The sequence below is a fragment of the Apium graveolens genome, chromosome 11, assembly GCF_009905375.1.
Source record: "Apium graveolens cultivar Ventura chromosome 11, ASM990537v1, whole genome shotgun sequence".
Classification (NCBI taxonomy): Eukaryota; Viridiplantae; Streptophyta; class Magnoliopsida; order Apiales; family Apiaceae; genus Apium; species Apium graveolens.
The window spans coordinates 66,228,936-66,236,459 of NC_133657.1; positions in this window are offsets into that span (position 1 = coordinate 66,228,936).

Consider the following 7,524-nt stretch of genomic DNA (forward strand, 5'->3'; position numbering starts at 1 on the left):
CCGTCGGGATGTAAATTTTGACTTAGCCAAAATTTCATCCAAGACTGAAAAATCAATTAAATTTCTGGCTGCATTACCACTTGCAAAATATCTGAAAAGATTCAAGAATTATTAAGTATACCTAACTCACTTACCAACCTTGAAAAGGTGGATTCATCCAGTGGCTTGGTAAATATATCTGCAAGCTGTTTTTCACTTGGAACAAAATGTAGTTCCATAGTACCATTCATCACATGTTCCCTTATGAAGTGGTACTTGATGTCTATTGTGCTTTGTTCTTGAATGTTGTACTGGATTTTCAGTGATGGCAATTGCACTTGTGTTATCACAGAGAATAGGAATTCTTTCCACTTGCAGACCATAGTCTAGAAATTGGTTTTTATCCACAAAAGTTGTGCACAGTAACTGCCAGCAGCAATATATTCAGCTTCAGCTGTAGAAGTAGAAACTGAATTTTGCCTTTACTGAACCCGGACACAAGCTTGTTTCCTAGAAATTGACAGGTTCCTGTTGTACCTTTTTTATCAATTCTGCAACTTGCATAATCTGCATCTGAATAACCAGTTAAATCAAAACTAGAATCTATAGGGTACCAAATGCCAAGTTTTGGTATTCCCTTGAGATATCTGAAAACTCTCTTAATAGCTACTAAGTGAGATTCTCTAGGATCAGCCTGAAATCTGGCATAAAGACAGGTAACAAATATTATATCTGGCCTACTAGCTGTTAAGTACAGAAGTGAGCCAACCATGCCCCTATAACTTGAAATATCCACATACTTTTCAGTAGTATTTAATTCAAGCTTAGTTGCAGTGGCCATGAGAGTTTTTGCAGATATGCAATCCATTAGATCAAACTTCTTTAAAAGATCATGAATGTATTTAGTTTGACTAATGAATATTCCATCACTAACTTGCTTAACTTGTAAACCAAGAATATAAGTTAGTTCTCCCATCATGCTCATTTCATACTTACTTTGCATCAATTTGGCAAACTTTTTGCAAAGTTTTTCATCTGTAGAGCCAAAAATAATGTCATTTACATAAATTTGAACAAGTATGCTAGAGCCATTAACATTTCTAAAGAATAAGTTTTTGTCTACAGTACCTCTAGTGAAGTGATTCTCTAAAAGAAACTTTGACAAAGTGTCATACCAGGCTCTAGGTGCTTGCTTCAATCTATAGAGTGCTTTCAAAAGATAGTATACATGATCAGGTAGATTTGGATCTTTAAAACCAGAAGGCTGACTGACATAGACTTCCTCCTCCAAATCTCCATTTAGAAAGGCACTCTTGACATCCATTTGATAGACCTTGAAATTTGCATGGGCTGCATAGGCTAAGAAGATTCTGATGTCTTCAAGTCTTGCAACATGAGCAAAGGTTTCATCAAAATATATTCCTTCTTATTGACAATAGCCCTTAGCAACCACTCTAGCTTTGTTCCTGAATACTATGCCATTTTCATCCATCTTGTTTCTAAATACTCATTTGGTATCTATAGGATACTTCCCTTTAGGCTTGGGTATCAGCTTCTAAACATTGTTCCTTTGAAATTGGTTTAGCTCCTCCTGCATAGCTAAAATCCAATCAGGATCCAACAAAGCTTCTTCTACCTTCTTTGGTTCTTCCTTAGAGAGGAAGCTACTATATAGACATTCTTCTTGAGTTGCTCTCCTTGTTTGAACTCTAGAAGATACATCACCAATGATGAGCTCAAAGGGGTGATCCTTTGTCCATTTCCTTTGTTGAGGTAGATTAGCTCTAGATGAAGAGGCCTCATTGTTGCCTTGATGTGTGATTGAGTTTTGATTATTGGAAACTCCCCCTGAGTTTGTGAATCTATGATTTGAGAGAGGGGAATTATCTGCAAGTGATCTATTTTGACTTTCAGCTTCTTTTAATGACCCGACAGATAGTGAATTTTGAGTTTCGAAGGATGAAGCTGATTGTCTCTCGATGGATGATGCAGATTGTCTACCAACGGATGAGGCATTTTGTAACTCGATGGATGGTGAGTTATTAGCTTCATTGCTTGTAGATTTTTCTGCACTATCCTTATTAGTTGTTTCTTGATCACTTTCATCATCACTGTCATCACTAACCATCTCCACATTGTCAAAATTGAGGCTCTCATGGTAGTCTCCATCTTGCAGTCCTTCAATCTTTTTATCATCAAACACAACATGTATTGATTCCATAACAATGTTGGTTCTCAGATTGTAGACTCTGTATGCTTTACCAACAGCATATCCAACAAAAATTCCTTCATCTGCTTTAGCATCAAACTTCCCATTCTGATCAGTTTGACTTCTCAAGATATAACATTTGCAGCCAAAGACATGAAGAAAGTTTAGAGTTGGCTTCTTGTTCTTGAACAATTGGTAGGGAGTCATGCATTTTACGTGATTAACCAGAGAAATATTTTGAGTGTAGCATGCAGTGTTTACAGCTTCAGCCCAGAAATATGTAGGTAACTTTGATTCTTCAAGCATTGTCCTTGCAGCTTCAATAAGTGTTATATTATTCTTTTCTACTACTCCATTTTGTTGTGGAGTTCTTGCTGCTGAAAACTCATGCATAATCCCATTCCCTTCACAAAATACTCTCATAACAGAATTCTTGAACTCAGTTCCATTATCACTCCTGATTCTTCTAACTTTGAAATCATGATGATTGTTGACTTGCCTTATATGATTGATGATGATTTCACTAGCCTCATCTTTATACTTTAGGAAATATGTCCAAGAGAACTTTGAGAAATCATCTACAATTACTAGGCAAAATCTTTTCCTTGAGATAGACAACACATTGACTGGTCCAAACAAATCCATGTGTAGAAGTTGCAAAGGTTCTTCAATTGTTGAATCAAGCTTCTTTCTGAATGATGCTTTGATTTGTTTCCCTTTTTGACAAGCATCACACAATCCATCCTTAGAAAACTCCACTTGAGGAGCACCACTAACCAGTTCTTTCTTTACAAGTTCATTCATGGTCTTAAGGTTTAGATGGGATAGCTTCTTGTGCCATAGCCAACTTTCATCTTGACTTGATTTACTGAGAAGACAAGTAATAGATTCTGCATTTGATGAGTTGAAGTCAGCTAGGTACACATTTCCTTTTCTCACTCCAGTGAGAACCACTTTGTTGCTCCTCTTGTTTGTCACAACACAGGCTTCTGTAGTGAAGGTTACTGAATTGCCTTTATCACAAAGCTGGCTGATATTCAACAAATTGTGTTTGAGACCATCCACTAAGGTAACCTCCTCAATGATGACATTTTCTTTTGAAATCAAGTCATATCCCACAGTATAACCCTTGCTGTCATCTCCAAAAGTAATACTTGGGCCAGCTCTCTTCTTGAACTCTGTGAGCAGGGTAGAATCTCCAGTCATGTGTCTTGAACAACCATTATCCAAGTACCATAGATTCTTTCTGTTTCCCTGCACACATCAAAACCAAATCAAGTTGATTTTGGTACCCAAGTTTCCTTGGGTCCAGCCTTGTTAGCTTTCTTCTTCTGTTTCTTAGGTTTGATCTCATTTGACTTGGGGATTTCAGATTCATCCTTAGTCATCTGAGTTGGACCTTTGAAACCATTCATTAAAACATAATTATCATGCACATTTTGATTAACAGGAAATGGCATGCTATTTGTAAAGATGTTATTCCAGTAGGGCATGTTAAATGGCATTTGAGGCATACTAAATGCATCATAATAAGGATTAGGTGCAAATGGCATATTAGCAAATTGTGCATTCATATTCTGTGCAGACATAGCATTCAAAGGCATAGAAGGCATAACACTCATGTTGGGAAGAGAAGGTGGTACAGTTATGGAAGTAGGCATGACAAGTTTGCAATTAACAGACAGATGATTAACACTACCACACTTAATACAAATTTTTCTAGGAGCATACTTATCAGGTGTGTAGTTGTTATGTTTGTTAATTCCTACTTTCCCATTTCTATTGTTTTTCTTTTTAGCCTCTGGTTTAACCTTAATCTTTTCTAGTCCGTCATTCAATTGCTTGATGGACAAATGACCAACATTCACTTTCTTCTCCTTCTTCGCTTGACTAGATTCTCCTGAAATAAAGTTTTTGGAAACTGATCCATATTTTTCATTTAACTTGGCAAGTTTGGCTTTACTCACAGGTTTGCTCAGAGCCGACGGATGAGGATTTATGTCACTCGACGAATAACCTTTTTGATTATCCGACGGATGACTCTCATCATCCGTCGAGTCCACATCTGTTAGAAATCCTTCAACCAAATTGGATTCTAGCTTCTCTTTACTCTTTTTCCAAGCTGCATCATAGAAAGACTCAATACCTTGAACTTTGGTGATTTGAGCATGGATATCTCTAGATGATTTCCATGCTTTAATCACCTCATTTTCACGATCAAGCTGCTTCTTCAAAATTTCTTCTTTCTTCAAGGACTCAGTTAATTCCTCCTTAGCAATCTTACACTCTATTCTCAATTTTTCAAATTCAATAAACTGAGACTCTAGCACATTATTCCTCTCACTTAAAAACAAATTGTTTTCTTTGATTTTAGCATTTTCCTTAGTGAGAGACTTAAGTATAACACGCAAATGATATAATTCTGTAGACATGTCATGTTAGATATATTTGATAATGTCATGTGTAATATGATTTGTGTTTAGTTTTTAGATCTTATCTTACAGGACAAATCAATACTTAACTGGAAATCAACACTTATACTGAAGATAGAACTTAAGATATCAGAACTTAAGTTATCAGAACTTAAGGTTCGGAAGATATTTATCAGGAGATAATATCAGGACTTAAGATGACTTTCAGATAAGGCAGGCGGCTGATTGAAAGGAAAGAAGATCGAGACTAAGACATAAAGAATTGTGCATGAAGAAGGAATTCTATGAAGAATAGAATACTTGGAAGAAAAGATAACTAGTTGATATATTTTAGGAAGCAGAATTATATTCCATATCAATTAGAAGATTATCTTGTAACTGTGTAGTATATAAACACAGGCATAGAGTTTACACTATAAGTGTTACGATTATCGAAGTTATTATTCTTTGTAACTCTAGCAGCTCTCGTGATAATTTGTTCATCATTGAGAGAGGACAGTTCCATATTGTAACAGAGTTTATTGTGCTGAATAAAATCTGTTTTCTGTTACTTGAGTTCTTATATTCAATTTGATTGTGATAAACACTGTATTCAACCCCCTTCTACAGTGTGTGTGACCTAACAAGTGGTATCGGAGCTATCTGTTAACATACAAACAATTTAAGATCCAAAAACAATCATGTCTGAAGAAGAAACTCCAACCAAGCCCACCAAAACTGAAGAACCTCCAAAAACCATAACCCATAGTCGATATGAGACTATAAGAGTTCCCATATTGAAACCTTCTGACTATTCCATATGGAAAGTAAAGATGGCTATCTTTCTGGAAGCTACGTATCCAGAATATCTCAACAGGATTTATGAAGGACCATATATGCCAACCAAATTCTCTGTGGAAGTTACAGGTCAGCCAGCAAAGTCTGTACCAAAGGAGAAAAGTGATTACACTGCTGAAGATATCTCATCGATTACAAAGGATGCAAAGGTAAGACACTTGCTGCATAGTGCCATTCATAATGTCATGTCAAACAGGGTAATTAACTGCAAGACTACAAAAGAGATATGGGATGCTTTGAAAATAAGGTGTCAGGGAACTGATTCAATCAAGAAGAACAGGAAGACAATACTCACTCAAGAGTATGAGTACTTTGACTCAAAGCCTGATGAGTCATTAACCGATTTATATGACAGATTTGTCAAACTCTTGAATGATTTGTCAGTAGTTGACAAAGAGTATGATATTGAAGATTCAAATCTTAAATTCCTTTTAGCTCTTCCTGAAAGATGGGATTTGAAGGCCACAATAATAAGAGACAACTATGCCCTTGAGGAAACAACTCTTGATAAAATTTATGGGATGCTCAAGACTCATGAACTTGAGATGGAACAAAGAAGTAAGAGGAATGGAAGAATGTCAAGGACAGTTGCCTTTGTGGCTGAGGAGGAAAGTCCCAAAGAAGCTGCCTCAAGGAAAGGCAAGGGAAAGGCTCTCATCACAAAGTCTGATACTGAGTCATCAAGTTCTGATAGTGATGATGACTCAGAAACTGAAAGTATACCTGAGATCGACCCTAATAAGGAGATGATGAAGCTGTGTGCTCTTATGGTGAAAGGGATCACAAAGATTGCATACAGGAAATTCAGGAGAGGAAAGAAGTTTTCCAGGAAAGGTGCAAGTTCTGATAAGAAAGGTTTCAGAAAATCTGAAGGCAAAGGAGGAAAGTCTGACAGAGGAGATTACTTGTAACACCCCCAAATCCGGGGTCGGGGATCCGGGTTGTCACGAGTTCCATTTTCCTTAATAACACTCAATCTAAATAAACAACCAACTACTGTATACTGTGACCCCACAATATACACACACCACAAGTTATAGTCTCAGAGATGAATATCCAAAAATAACACAAGTCATTTTATTCCACAATTGTAAACCATTACACCATAAAAAGGGTTTTTGAATAAATTTACATTTTCCTTGCCATTATTATAGTTCGTAAATATACATCAATAATTAAAAACCTAGCCTACTGTAGTTCCTACCTTAGCTACAGCGTCATCCACGCCTACAGAAAACTGCGGAACGTTTCCTATCCGCTTGCGAATTGAGAGCTTAGTCCTGTTCATTTTGTCTATATGTTGTTATGTGATGAAAGAAGAAAGCAAGGGTGAGCAACAAGCCCACCAAAATAATATGTATAATGATTAACGATATATGAGCATTCCCATCATAATACTCATGAAAGTCTCGGTCAAGCAGATATGAACCAAGATTGATATCTTAACGCGACCAAGTCGTAAAATGGTCAGTATATATGTATATATACTTTTCAAAATCTTGGAAGTCCTCTTCCACGCATAATATACATAGAGTTCCAGTTTATAACTATATAAAAAAATCGTTGCAAGGTGATCTCATATATCTAACCTTGTCTCAACATTTTTTTTCTGAAGTCTTTGTCATGCATAAGATAATCATTTACTAGATATAAGTTTAAAAGATGAAGTTACAAGATACTCCAATCTACTTATATCTTTTCTGAATACTAATTGAACTACCACCGTTCAAGTTATAATTAGTTCATCCCATAGATGAAGCTATAAGACAAAACTTATATAGAATCAATTTTTGAAATATCATCAAAATAAAATGAAGGTACGAGATATTTCATTTGATGAAAATATCATTTTGAAAACTCGACCCTGCCAACACTCAACAATCTCCCAGCCGTAGCCTTTCTTTTGAGGTGCTCTGGTAGTGTTGCAGAAATATCCAACTGGATGATGAACTCATTACGGGAGTTTGCCACGCCAGGATGACCACTCACGATAATCAGTCGCAGTAGTGCAACCTCACCATTTTCTACATGTAGAGGAGAACAGTCGGATTTACTTGTCAACCAATC